This window comes from Pseudophryne corroboree, chromosome 3, assembly GCF_028390025.1.
Source record: "Pseudophryne corroboree isolate aPseCor3 chromosome 3, aPseCor3.hap2, whole genome shotgun sequence".
NCBI lineage: Eukaryota > Metazoa > Chordata > Amphibia > Anura > Myobatrachidae > Pseudophryne > Pseudophryne corroboree.
This window is the reverse complement of record NC_086446.1, coordinates 99,221,867-99,235,856: the sequence shown is the minus strand read 5'-3', so window position 1 is coordinate 99,235,856 and position 13,990 is coordinate 99,221,867. Positions and strand designations below refer to the sequence as shown.

At 49.4% G+C, this 13,990-nt stretch overlaps 1 protein-coding gene across 2 annotated transcripts in view; it reads right to left on the bottom strand.

The window, feature by feature from the left end:
* LOC135054883 (oocyte zinc finger protein XlCOF7.1-like) overlaps positions 1–13,990 on the bottom strand; it is a 247,351-nt gene that overhangs the window by 191,962 nt on the left and 41,399 nt on the right. Inside the window, exon 1 of one of the 2 annotated variants that reach the window (XM_063958320.1) lies at positions 7,852–7,926. The exons of the other annotated variant lie outside the window; for it this stretch is intronic. The gene's annotated coding sequence lies outside the window, so the exon portion shown is untranslated. Of the gene's footprint in view, positions 1–7,851; positions 7,927–13,990 lie in introns of those variants that run through there. 2 annotated transcript variants of the gene reach the window in all.

Sequence of the window (13,990 nt, the reverse complement as noted above, 5' to 3'; positions counted from 1 at the left end):
CGGAACAAAGAGCAGAGTGGCAATGGCGGAGGCCACAAGAGTTCTCCGCTGGGCGGAACAGCACGTGAGCGCTCTGTCAGCAGTCTCCCTTCCGGGCGTGGACAACTGGGAAGCAGACTTCCTCAGCAGACACGATCGCCATCCAGGAGAGTGGGCCCTTCATCAAGAGGTATTTGCAGAAGTGACAAGGCTTTGGGGGACTCCTCAAATAGACATAATGGCATCTCGCCTCAACAAGAAGCTTCCGAGGTATTGTTCCAGGTCAAGGGACCCCCCAAGCCAGTGCGGTGGACGCCCTGGTAACTCCGTGGGTGTTTCAGTCGGTGTATGTGTTCCCTCCACTTCCTCTCTTTCCAAAAGTGTTTAGGATCATAAGACGAACAAGGGTTCCGGCAGTACTGGGCGTTCCAGATTGGCCACGGAGAGCCTGGTATCCGGATCTTCAGGAATTGCTCATAGAAGATCCTTGGCTGCTTCCTCTCAGAGAGGACCTGTTACTGCAGGGGCCATGCGTATTTCAGGACTTACCGCGGCTGCGTTTGACGGCGTGGAGGTTGAACGCCAAATCCTAGCTCGTAAAGGTATTCCTGGGGAAGTCATCCCCACTCTCTTTAAGGCTAGAAAGGAGGTCACGGCGAAGCATTATCACTGTATTTGGAGAAAATATGTGTCGTGGTGTGAAGCCAAAGAAGCTCCTGCGGAGGAGTTTCACCTGGGTCGTTTCCTCCATTTTTTGCAGGCAGGCGTGGATGCAGGCCTTAAATTGGGTTCCATCAAAGTGCAGATTTCGGCTTTATCTATTTTCTTTCAAAAGAATTGGCCGCTCTTTCTGAAGTTCAGACTTTCGTGAAGGGAGTGCTGCATATCCATCCTCCGTTTGTGCCACCCGTGGCATCGTGGGATCTTGAAGTGGTGTTACAAGTTCTTATGTCTCACTGGTTTGAACCTTTGCGTAAGGTTGAGTTAAAATTTCTCACTTGGAAAGTGGTCATGCCTTTGGCCTTAGCGTCCGCCAGACGGGTGTCAGAATTGGCGGCTTTGTCTCAGTGCCAGATTAAGGTCCTGATGGGCCTGGAGCTGAAATATATAAAAGGCCTATTGTGCACTGCCGGAGGGGGTGTGACCAGCATGGTGGGGGTGTGATTACTGATATGGGGGTGTGGTCGATGCCGTGGTGTGTGGCTAGTGCCATGGAGGGCATAGCTACCCACCTTCCTTCACCTACCTCAATCTCCCTCCTCTCTTTGCTTATATAAAGCATACACCACGTATTATTTTATTAACCACTGAATAAATGTTTGTTTTTTTAAAAACACAAACTATGGTTATTAATAAAATAAATGTTATTGAGGTTATATATAAAGTATATAGACAATTGCAGGCCGGCACTCCTCAATATTTGACCAACATGCTTCAGTGGCCATCCAGTGAATTAAATAGCATATGGAAATGGTAGCGTAATAGGATCTTACTAGCCCCGATCCCAGCATCCTTATTCCCCAATGCTGTCACTTATTGTGGACTATGCTTCGCATGCTTCAGGCGCGCACAGCATAATCTCTGATAAGCAGCCGCCAGAGACACAAAAACACAAGGGAATCGTGAACTTATCCCTGATTCCATGTGTTATCGTGCAATTGTAGGTATAATTTTGGTCGATAAAAATGGCCTCTAATTGGATACCGTGATAATGACCATTGATCATTAATCGCGACATCCGTATGTTTTTAATTACCAAAATCTCATCGGCAACGTTGCCTAATTCAGACCTGATCATAGATGTGCTAAATTTAGCACATCTACAATCCGCTTCCCTGACATGCGGGGGTACAGGGCTAGTCCGCCTCGCATGTCAGGCCCTACCCCGCCGCTGAAGTACAAAAGCATCACACGGCGGCAATGCTTTGTACTTGAAGAGTAGCTACCTATCAGCGCAGCTCCTGCGAGCTCGCAGGGAGCTACTCGTCGCTGTCCGGGTCGCAGTGGCTGCGTGTGACGTCACGCAGCTGCCGCGGCCCGCCCCCCGCACGATCCGGGCATGCCTGCATTGTCCGTACCGCGTGCCTAAAACGGCGTCCAAATGCCGCCAGCCCGCCCCCTCCCGCCCATGCCTGTCAATCCGGCAGAGGCGATCCCAGAGCTGAGATGGCTGTCGGCTGTCTGGCATGTGCTGGCGCATTCGCAGTTCAGACCTGATCGGCTGCTGTGCGAAAAAGCACAACAGCGATCAGGTCTGAATTAGGCCATGTGTCTGTATTTACTTCTGCCTGATTGAGTAGACTGTGAGTGACCATTTCCATATGAGATATATCCATTCAATTTTTGGACGTGACCGTCACACGTGATGGTTCAAGATTAAAAACGACCTTGTTCCAAAAGGAAACTGACAGGAACACTCTATTGCATGCTGCAAGTAACCATCCTCCACACCTAAAAAATAGCCTTTCCATTTCACAATTTATGTGGGTGATAAGGAACAATTCTGATCGAGACACTGCTGAAATTCAACTATCAGAAATGAAACGTTTTTTGGATAGGGGCTATAATTCTAGGACTATAGAGGGTTGCCTCACCAAAGCATGGAAAAAGACATGCAGACAACTAAACAAGAAAGGTGATCGGTTGACATTCGTAACTCAATTTGATGAGAAACCACCTTTGGTTGCTAGATCTATTAAGGAGCATTGGTCAATTTTGTCTACGGACTCTTCTTTCAGCGTTATATAGTAAAGAGACGCCAATGATGTCATATAGAAAGGGCAGAAATTTGAAAAACAATTTTTGATGCACCCCAGTGGAATAAGCAATACCAAAGATAACACCTGGTTAATGACACAGAAACCTGGCTGCATTAAATGTGTTGGTTGCACCACGTTCCGCTTAATGGTGTCAGGCACGAGTTTTCCGCATCCACAAACGGGAAGGGCGATTCAGATTCGGTATAAGCTCCATTGCCGTATGGAGTTTGTAATCTACCTACTCACGTGCCCCTGTGGGTTGTCCTATGTCGGGATGACCACATGTACTTTCCGGGAGAGAATGGCCAACCATAGGATGACGATTTGCCAGCCTATATCCACTGGAGTAACTGATAAACCAGTTGCCCATCATTTTATGACACTTGGACACCAAATTTCTGCTTTACAATGCCGTATCATTGACTGGGTACCACCACCATCAAGAGGTGGAGACAGGGCATTGTTTTGTTGTACCATATGCTATACACATTTGTTTTTGGTTCCCATGGTATTATCATTAGAGCCTCTATTACGGTCCCTTTTAGTATGCAGCGGCTATTGTTAGATGCCTGTTGCTATGTGTGATGCGATTGCCGGAAGTGACGTAGACGCATAGCTGCGCCCGTCACAGGAAATGCTATGCATTCCACCGGATAGCGGTGGAACGCACGCTGGCTACAGGCACTGTGTGAGGATGCTCGGGCGCCGGACCCAGCGGTGAGTACCAGCGTGAGAGGGGAGTTTATTTTGGTTACCTGGGTTAATGATATACTCTGTGATGTTGACTAAAGGTGTGTCCCCCCTATATCATCATGGTTTATTCTCGTGGTGATTGGTGCATAAGTATTTGCGCCGTTTTTTACATTGTTTGGGGTATTTTAGGGGGCCCGTCAGGAATAAATAATTTGGTACTGGACGGTGAACATGGGCAGCTGAGATATGCTGTATTTGCTGCATATGTTGTGCATCCTGATGACGATCCGGATTGGATCATAACGTCGATGAAGGAATGAATAACTTGAATCATCATGCTGTTAAGTATGAATTAAATGTCTTTTTAAGTGCAAAATTTCTGGTGAGTGCCCCTCTATCCTGTTCTCTCTCTCTCTCTCTCTATACATATATACACACACATCTAAAATCTGCTCACAATATGGAAAAGTCTAGAATCCTTATTGCTGCTAGCTCATAACTCTTGTAACTAATGCTATTTTTGTCATGTCATACAAATCATTATATTAGATGCATCATGGATCATTTTGTTGGATTTAAAACATAGATGTAGTGTAATGCCAAACGATAGAGCACACCATACCACATCAGATAAAATATCTGGCACACAAAAGGAAGGCATTCACGAGACTGCCTGTTGGGATCCCGGTGGTCACAATGCCTACACCGGAATCCCGACAGGCGGTGAAATACTGCTGCCGGAATACTGGCACCATAGACTTTTCTCCCTCTATGGGTGTCCACGACACCCATAGAGGGAGAATAGATCCAGTGGCGAGTGTAGCGAGCCTGCAAGGGGCTTTCTAGCGCTCACCCCGCTGCCAGCATACTGGTGGCCGGGATCCCGCTGTCGGGATCATAACAACCAGGATCCCGGCCGCCGGTAAAACATATGTATTCCACACAGAATGCACATAAGCCAGGACATAGCCGTATATGGCAGGATAAATCCGTTTCAACACAGCCTAAGCACACTAAAGATATGTATATGACCACATCCTATGACCTGAATACATCTATAGAACTAGGAGAGGATATGAAGACCCAGACGGACCCAGACAGGGTTAATATCACACACACCAGCATCTAGCAGTCATACCCTTACTTATTCTGCACATTCCTAAATAGAGCTTGCTTGGTACATTGCCTGCCCGGAATATAAAGACTCATGGCAAGATTCCTAAGAAGCATTTATCCAATACCGCCACCTACTATTTGTGATAAAAGCCAAACTTGTATGTATGATTTAGCCAACATTGCATCTAAAAACAAATATACGAGGCTAGCTCTAACATGGCACCCAACATCTGGGACTATCAATCATTCAGCAGAGCAATGCCTACTGCCACCTGATGAGATACCACTTCCCATAAAGACATTCCTATTCTGACTACTGTGCTACCCTTGAAAAAGGTCAGAAGGATTGCAGGGAGCAGACATATCAAGACACATGCGTCCTACACATACTGGGACACTGCAGCAAACAACCCACCAACTTAAGGTCCGTACACACTTAACGATTAAATGAGCGACGTCGCTCATTTTCCCCCTCCTTGAGCGACGTCGCTCATTTTATCGTTCAGTGTGTATGCCGCCAGCGACGGACGATGCGCGGCCCCGCGGGTCGGCAACGATCGTCGCTGTCGGTAGGGCATGCATGAAGGATGTGGACTGTCGTCCACGACCTTCATGCAGGGCTGGCGGGGGCGTGACGTCACTGAGCGATATGAGCTGTCATATCGCTCAGTGTGCATAGTCGGCCGCCGGCCAGCCGGCCCGGGAGGGGGAAACAATAGACGATGTCGCTCACAGAGCGACATCGTCTAATGTGTATGGGCCTTTAGTCTCCTCGCCGGCTAGTGAGTTTGAGCAGACAGGACATAGCAATAGAAATCAACGGGTACTGGGGGGTTAACTACGATATGCCGGCGGTCGGGCTCCCGGCGACCACCATACCGGCGCTGGGAGCCCGACCGCCGGCTTACCGACAGTGTGGCGAGCGCAAATGAACCCCTTGCGGGCTCGCTGCGCTCGCCGCGCTACGCGCACCACACTATTTTATTCTCCCTCCAGGGGGGTCGTGGATCCCCACGAGGGAGAATAAGTGTCGGTATGCTGGCAGTCGGGCTCCCGGCGCTGGTATGCTGGTCGCCGGGAGCCCGACCGCCGGCATACTGAAGACCACCCAGTACTAGGAGATCTTGCGGGCCAGGTGCCTGAAGTCTCGTAGCTCCAGATGGTCCCCCAGGTTACCGACAGGGTGTATGATCCTGCACCAACCGATCCACACAGGTACCTAGCCTGGGATAGCAAAGAAGGGAGGACTGCCTTCCATAGCAACATAGACACCAACGCGCACCAGGAGAAGCACCAACATACACCGGAGAGGGTAAGTTGATGCACCAGAGGGGTACGTCGGCCCTCCAGAACATAGGGCCTAATTCAGAATGAGTTGTAGTTTTGCGAGAAATCACAAAACTACAACTCATGTCTCTAGCATGCGGGGGCGCCCAGCACAAGTAAAGTCCGCCCGGCATCCCGGGTCCCCCCCCCCCCAACTAACATGCGAACACTTTGCTAAGCAGTGAAGCACTCGCATTATAAGAGTTGTCACGTAGGGAGACGGTAGGCTGCCATGATTTGACGTCACACGCAGCCGCTGCGGCTCGCCCCGCAAACAGTCCGGACATGCCTCCGTTGTCTGGACTGTGCCCCTGAAATGGTGCTTCGACACCCAGAAAACGCTATGTCGACGCCCCTTCACCACCACACCGGGACTTCGACTGCATTCAGATGCAAACGCAGAAATGCGAAAATCGGCAAATAGCGAGTTTAGCAGTTTTTCGTATCATGCTGAATCGGCCCTATAGCACCCATGAAGATATACCAAGGAGGGCACCATGCAAGACTCATACCCATTTGGACTAATGTAGCCCATACACTTGTGAGATATCAGGTACAATCCTTCGATTTCGACCGATAAATCGAAGGCATGTATGCACATTTTAAGTACCATGTGATGCGATGCGCGGGCACGCTGGTCGAATGTCGCGTTGCAAGATATAAAGTGCTGCACTCAATATTTATCACATCGCAGTGCGATTGCATGTGTTTTTAAAAAGACATGCGATATATCGCACTGCGATGGGCACTTGTCGGGAGCGTCCAGAGGCCGCTCCCACTCGGCGGTGACGTGCCCATCACGTGATTAGCATGTGATCTATCGCATGATTGCATGGTAATCACTTTGGCAGTTCAGGTGCGATTTCATCGCACTTGAACTGCCAGTGCGATGTCCCGCGATGTCGCGTCGCGGGGCATCCTACAACTGTATGGGGACCATTAATTGTTCATATAGCAGTACCCAGCATGCTAATGGCGGGAAGCAATACGATCGCAATTCAATTGTGATCGCATCGCTAATTAAGGGAAGCTCCCCTGCCTGCGCAACCTGGCTGCAAAGGCAGTCCCCCCGATCCTGCCCCCATTTCCGACATTATGCCCCCGCGTTGCCGCCCTCTTAATGCTGTATTACCACCCCGCCAACGCCTCTACCTGTCAATCAGGCAGTGGCGTTTGCATGAATGTGATCGCAATGGCCAGCCCGTGCACATTGGGTTGGGACCTGCACGTGCACACAGGGCCTAAGAGGCATAGGGTGTCATTCCGAGTTGTTCGCTCGCTAGCTGCTTTTAGCAGCAATGCAAACGCTAAGACGCCGCCCTCTGGGAGTGTATCTAAGCATTGTAAAAGTACGACCGAAAACAGCAAAAGAAGACTGTGCATTTTCTGAGTACCTGCAGACCTACTCCTTCCTTGCGATCACTTCACACCATTCAGTTCCTGATTTGACGTCACAAACATGCCCAGCGTTCTCACAGCCACGCCTGCGTTTCTACAGGCACGCCTGCGTTTTTATCTGGCACGCCTGCGTTTTTCCCAACATTTCCAGAAAACGGCCAGTTTCCGCCCAGAAACACCCACTTCCTGTCAATCACTCTGCGGCGTGTAGTGCGACTGAAAAGCGTTGTTCGAACATGTGTGAAAGTATATAGAATGTTGTGAAAGTGCGCCACGCGTGCGCATTGCGAACCATGCACAGAAATGCAGATTTTTCACCTAATAGTAGAAATGCGACCGAAATCTGCTAGCGAACTCGGAATGACCCCCATAATGGATCGCATCGCATTAGCAGCCCTTGTGAATAAGGCTCTGTGTCTCAATAAAGGACACTCCATTCATTTACTTTGTATTTCCGTGACCATACCATTATCAGGTGTGTTCAGGGACTCCCCACATTAAAGTCCCTAGCAGCAGTGAGGGAAGGGGCAATTGCTGGCCCAAGAATTAAAGTAATAAGGACACAAACCTTGGCACTCACCAATAGTTGTGCTGCATGTGCAGCAGCAGCAAATGAACCAAGCGCAGAATTTAGCCACTGACGGTGTACTACTGGCGCCGAGTGCATGATTATGGCATTAGGCCCCGCCCACTTTTGACGCGATTCGCGGGTCTCGAAGGGGCGTGGTTAACTGGTAAAAGGGGCGGGGCTTAGTACGAGGACCGCAGCAGGAGGCTAAAATATGTATGGCAGTGAGAAGTTGGCCTGATAGTGGGTGTTTACGGAGGTGGGTGTTGTTGACGCCGGAGGGGGCGGGGCATAGGACGCTGCAGGCTGAAGTAGCAGGATTTTTTTTTTCCCTGTCTACAGCAAAAGGACATCTGCAGATGCTGTGGGCCTATTTTAAAGGGTGGGCTTGGAGCTGCAGCTCCATCAGCCCCATTGTTAATCCGGCCCTGCTTTGTCTCACAAGAGACCATATTTGATTTTCCATGTGGATAGAGCGGAATTGAGGACTCGTCAACAATTTCTGCCGAAGGTGGTTTCTTCGTTTCACATAAACCAACCTATTGTGGTGCCTGTGGCTACGGATGCTGTGGCAGGGCCAAAATCTCTTGATGTCGTGAGAGCTTTGAAAATTTATGTCGCCAGAACGGCTCTTGTTAGGAAAACGGAGGCCCTGTTTGTCCAGTATGCTTCCAACAAGATTGGAAATCCTGCTTCCAAGCAGACTATTGCACGCTGGATTTGTAATACAATTCAGCACGCTCATTCAACGGCTGGGTTGCCGTTGCCGAAGTCAGTAAAGGCCCATTCTACCAGGAAGGTGGGCTCATCTTGGGCGGCTGCCCGAGGGGTTTCTGCACTTCAGCTGTGCCGAGCAGCTACGTGGTCGGGTTCAAACACTTTTGCCAATTTCTACAAGTTTGATACCGTGGCTGATGAGGACCTCATGTTTGCTCAATCGGTGCTGCAGAGTCGTCCGCACTCTCCCGCCCGGTCTGGAACTTTGGTATAGACCCCATGGTCCTTTTGGAGTCTCCAGCATCCTCTAGGACGTAAGAGAAAATAGGATTTTAATACCTACCGGTAAATCCTTTTCTCCTAGTCCGTAGAGGATGCTGGGCGCCCATCCCAGTGCGTAGAGATGAGCGCCTGAAATTTTTCGGGTTTTGTGTTTTGGTTTTGGGTTCGGTTCCGCGGCCGTGTTTTGGGTTCGAACGCGTTTTGGCAAAACCTCACCGAATTATTTTTGTCGGATTCGGGTGTGTTTTGGATTCGGGTGTTTTTTTCCAAAAACACTAAAAAACAGCTTAAATCATAGAATTTGGGGGTCATTTTGATCCCAAAGTATTATTAACCTCAAAAACCATAATTTACACTCATTTTCAGTCTATTCTGAATACCTCACACCTCACAATATTATTTTTAGTCCTAAAATTTGCACCGAGGTCGCTGTGTGAGTAAGATAAGCGACCCTAGTGGCCGACACAAACACCGGGCCCATCTAGGAGTGGCACTGCAGTGTCACGCAGGATGTCCCTTCCAAAAAACCCTCCCCAAACAGCACATGACGCAAAGAAAAAAAGAGGCGCAATGAGGTAGCTGTGTGAGTAAGATTAGCGACCCTAGTGGCCGACACAAACACCGGGCCCATCTAGGAGTGGCACTGCAGTGTCACGCAGGATGGCCCTTCCAAAAAACCCTCCCCAAACAGCACATGACGCAAAGAAAAAAAGAGGCGCAATGAGGTAGCTGACTGTGTGAGTAAGATTAGCGACCCTAGTGGCCGACACAAACACCGGGCCCATCTAGGAGTGGCACTGCAGTGTCACGCAGGATGGCCCTGCCAAAAAACCCTCCCCAAACAGCACGACGCAAAGAAAAAAAGAGGCGCAATGAGGTAGCTGACTGTGTGAGTAAGATTAGCGACCCTAGTGGCCGACACAAACACCGGGCCCATCTAGGAGTGGCACTGCAGTGTCACGCAGGATGTCCCTTCCAAAAAACCCTCCCCAAACAGCACATGACGCAAAGAAAAAAAGAGGCGCAATGAGGTAGCTGTGTGAGTAAGATTAGCGACCCTAGTGGCCGACACAAACACCGGGCCCATCTAGGAGTGGCACTGCAGTGTCACGCAGGATGTCCCTTCCAAAAAACCCTCCCCAAACAGCACATGACGCAAAGAAAAAAAGAGGCGCAATGAGGTAGCTGACTGTGTGAGTAAGATTAGCGACCCTAGTGGCCGACACAAACACCGGGCCCATTTAGGAGTGGCACTGCAGTGTCACGCAGGATGTCCCTTCCAAAAAACCCTCCCCAATCAGCACATGATGCAAAGAAAAAGAAAAGAAAAAAGAGGTGCAAGATGGAATTATCCTTGGGCCCTCCCACCCACCCTTATGTTGTATAAACAAAACAGGACATGCACACTTTAACCAACCCATCATTTCAGTGACAGGGTCTGCCACACGACTGTGACTGATATGACGGGTTGGTTTGGACCCCCCCCAAAAAAGAAGCAATTAATCTCTCCTTGCACAAACTGGCTCTACAGAGGCAAGATGTCCACCTCATCTTCACCCTCCGATATATCACCGTGTACATCCCCCTCCTCACAGATTATCAATTCGTCCCCACTGGAATCCACCATCTCAGCTCCCTGTGTACTTTGTGGAGGCAATTGCTGCTGGTCAATGTCTCCGCGGAGGAATTGATTATAATTCATTTTAATGAACATCATCTTCTCCACATTTTCTGGATGTAACCTCGTACGCCGATTGCTGACAAGGTGAGCGGCGGCACTAAACACTCTTTCGGAGTACACACTTGTGGGAGGGCAACTTAGGTAGAATAAAGCCAGTTTGTGCAAGGGCCTCCAAATTGCCTCTTTTTCCTGCCAGTATAAGTACGGACTGTGTGACGTGCCTACTTGGATGCGGTCACTCATATAATCCTCCACCATTCTATCAATGTTGAGAGAATCATATGCAGTGACAGTAGACGACATGTCCGTAATCGTTGTCAGGTCCTTCAGTCCGGACCAGATGTCAGCATCAGCAGTCGCTCCAGACTGCCCTGCATCACCGCCAGCGGGTGGGCTCGGAATTCTGAGCCTTTTCCTCGCACCCCCAGTTGCGGGAGAATGTGAAGGAGGAGATGTTGACAGGTCGCGTTCCGCTTGACTTGACAATTTTGTCACCAGCAGGTCTTTCAACCCCAGCAGACCTGTGTCTGCCGGAAAGAGAGATCCAAGGTAGGCTTTAAATCTAGGATCGAGCACGGTGGCCAAAATGTAGTGCTCTGATTTCAACAGATTGACCACCCGTGAATCCTTGTTAAGCGAATTAAGGGCTGCATCCACAAGTCCCACATGCCTAGCGGAATCGCTCCCTTTTAGCTCCTTCTTCAATGCCTCCAGCTTCTTCTGCAAAAGCCTGATGAGGGGAATGACCTGACTCAGGCTGGCAGTGTCTGAACTGACTTCACGTGTGGCAAGTTCAAAGGGCATCAGAACCTTGCACAACGTTGAAATCATTCTCCACTGCACTTGAGACTGGTGCATTCCATCTCCTATATCGTGCTCAATTGTATAGGCTTGAATGGCCTTTTGCTGCTCCTCCAACCTCTGAAGCATATAGAGGGTTGAATTCCACCTCGTTACCACTTCTTGCTTCAGATGATGGCAGGGCAGGTTCAGTAGTTTTTGGTGGTGCTCCAGTCTTCTGTACGTGGTGCCTGTACGCCGAAAGTGTCCCGCAATTTTTCTGGCCACCGACAGCATCTCTTGCACGCCCCTGTCGTTTTTAAAAAAATTCTGCACCACCAAATTCAAGGTATGTGCAAAACATGGGACGTGCTGGAATTTGCCCATATTTAATGCACACACAATATTGCTGGCGTTGTCCGATGCCACAAATCCACAGGAGAGTCCAATTGGGGTAAGCCATTCCGCGATGATCTTCCTCAGTTGCCGTAAGAGGTTTTCAGCTGTGTGCGTATTCTGGAAAGCGGTGATACAAAGCGTAGCCTGCCTAGGAAAGAGTTGGCGTTTGCGAGATGCTGCTACTGGTGCCGCCGCTGCTGTTCTTGCGGCGGGAGTCCATACATCTACCCAGTGGGCTGTCACAGTCATATAGTCCTGACCCTGCCCTGCTCCACTTGTCCACATGTCCGTGGTTAAGTGGACATTGGGTACAACTGCATTTTTTAGGACACTGGTGAGTCTTTTTCTGACGTCCGTGTACATTCTCGGTATCGCCTGCCTAGAGAAGTGGAACCTAGATGGTATTTGGTAACGGGGGCACACTGCCTCAATAAATTGTCTAGTTCCCTGTGAACTAATGGCGGATACCGGACGCACGTCTAACACCAACATAGTTGTCAAGGACTCAGTTATCCGCTTTGCAGTAGGATGACTGCTGTGATATTTCATCTTCCTCGCAAAGGACTGTTGAACAGTCAATTGCTTACTGGAAGTAGTACAAGTGGGCTTACGACTTCCCCTCTGGGATGACCATCGACTCCCAGCGGCAACAACAGCAGCGCCAGCAGCAGTAGGCGTTACACGCAAGGATGCATCGGAGGAATCCCAGGCAGGAGAGGACTCGTCAGACTTGCCAGTGACATGGCCTGCAGGACTATTGGCATTCCTGGGGAAGGAGGAAATTGACACTGAGGGAGTTGGTGGGGTGGTTTGCGTGAGCTTGGTTACAAGAGGAAGGGATTTACTGGTCAGTGGACTGCTTCCGCTGTCACCCAAAGTTTTTGAACTTGTCACTGACTTATTATGAATGCGCTGCAGGTGACGTATAAGGGAGGATGTTCCGAGGTGGTTAACGTCCTTACCCCTACTTATTACAGCTTGACAAAGGGAACACACGGCTTGACACCTGTTGTCCGCATTTCTGGTGAAATACCTCCACACCGAAGAGCTGATTTTTTTTGTATTTTCACCTGGCATGTCAACGGCCATATTCCTCCCACAGACAACAGGTGTCTCCCCGGGTGCCTGACTTAAACAAACCACCTCACCATCAGAATCCTCCTGGTCAATTTCCTCCCCAGCGCCAGCAACACCCATATCCTCCTCATCCTGGTGTACTTCAACACTGTCATCTTCAATCTGACTATCAGGAACTGGACTGCGGGTGCTCCTTCCAGCACTTGCAGGGGGCGTGCAAATGGTGGAAGGCGCATGCTCTTCACGTCCAGTGTTGGGAAGGTCAGGCATCGCAACCGACACAATTGGACTCTCCTTGTGGATTTGGGATTTCAAAGAACGCACAGTTCTTTGCGGTGCTTTTGCCAGCTTGAGTCTTTTCAGTTTTCTAGCGAGAGGCTGAGTGCTTCCATCCTCATGTGAAGCTGAACCACTAGCCATGAACATAGGCCAGGGCCTCAGCCGTTCCTTGCCACTCCGTGTGGTAAATGGCATATTGGCAAGTTTACGCTTCTCCTCCGACAATTTTATTTTAGGTTTTGGAGTCCTTTTTTTACTGATATTTGGTGTTTTGGTTTTGACATGCTCTGTACTATGCCATTGGGCATCGGCCTTGGCAGACGACGTTGCTGGCATTTCATCGTCTCGGCCATGACTAGTGGCAGCAGCTTCAGCACGAGGTGGAAGTGGATCTTGATCTTTCCCTAATTTTGGAACCTCAACATTTTTGTTCTCCATATTTTAATAGGCACAACTAAAAGGCACCTCAGGTAAACAATGCAGATGGATGGATTGGATACTAGTATACAATTATGGACGGGCTGCCGAGTGCCGACACAGAGGTAGCCACAGCCGTGAACTACCGCACTGTACTGTGTCTGCTGCTAATATATAGACTGGTTGATAAAGAGATAGTATACTCGTAACTAGTATGTATGTATAAAGAAAGAAAAAAAAACCACGGTTAGGTCACTGGTATATACAATTATGGACGGGCTGCCGAGTGCCGACACAAAGGTAGCCACAGCCGTGAACTACCGCACTGTACTGTGTCTGCTGCTAATATATAGACTGGTTGATAAAGAGATAGTATACTCGTAACTAGTATGTATGTATAAAGAAAGAAAAAAAAACCACGGTTAGGTGGTATATACAATTATGGACGGGCTGCCGAGTGCCGACACAGAGGTAGCCACAGCCGTGAACTACCGCACTGTACTGTGTCTGCTGCTAATA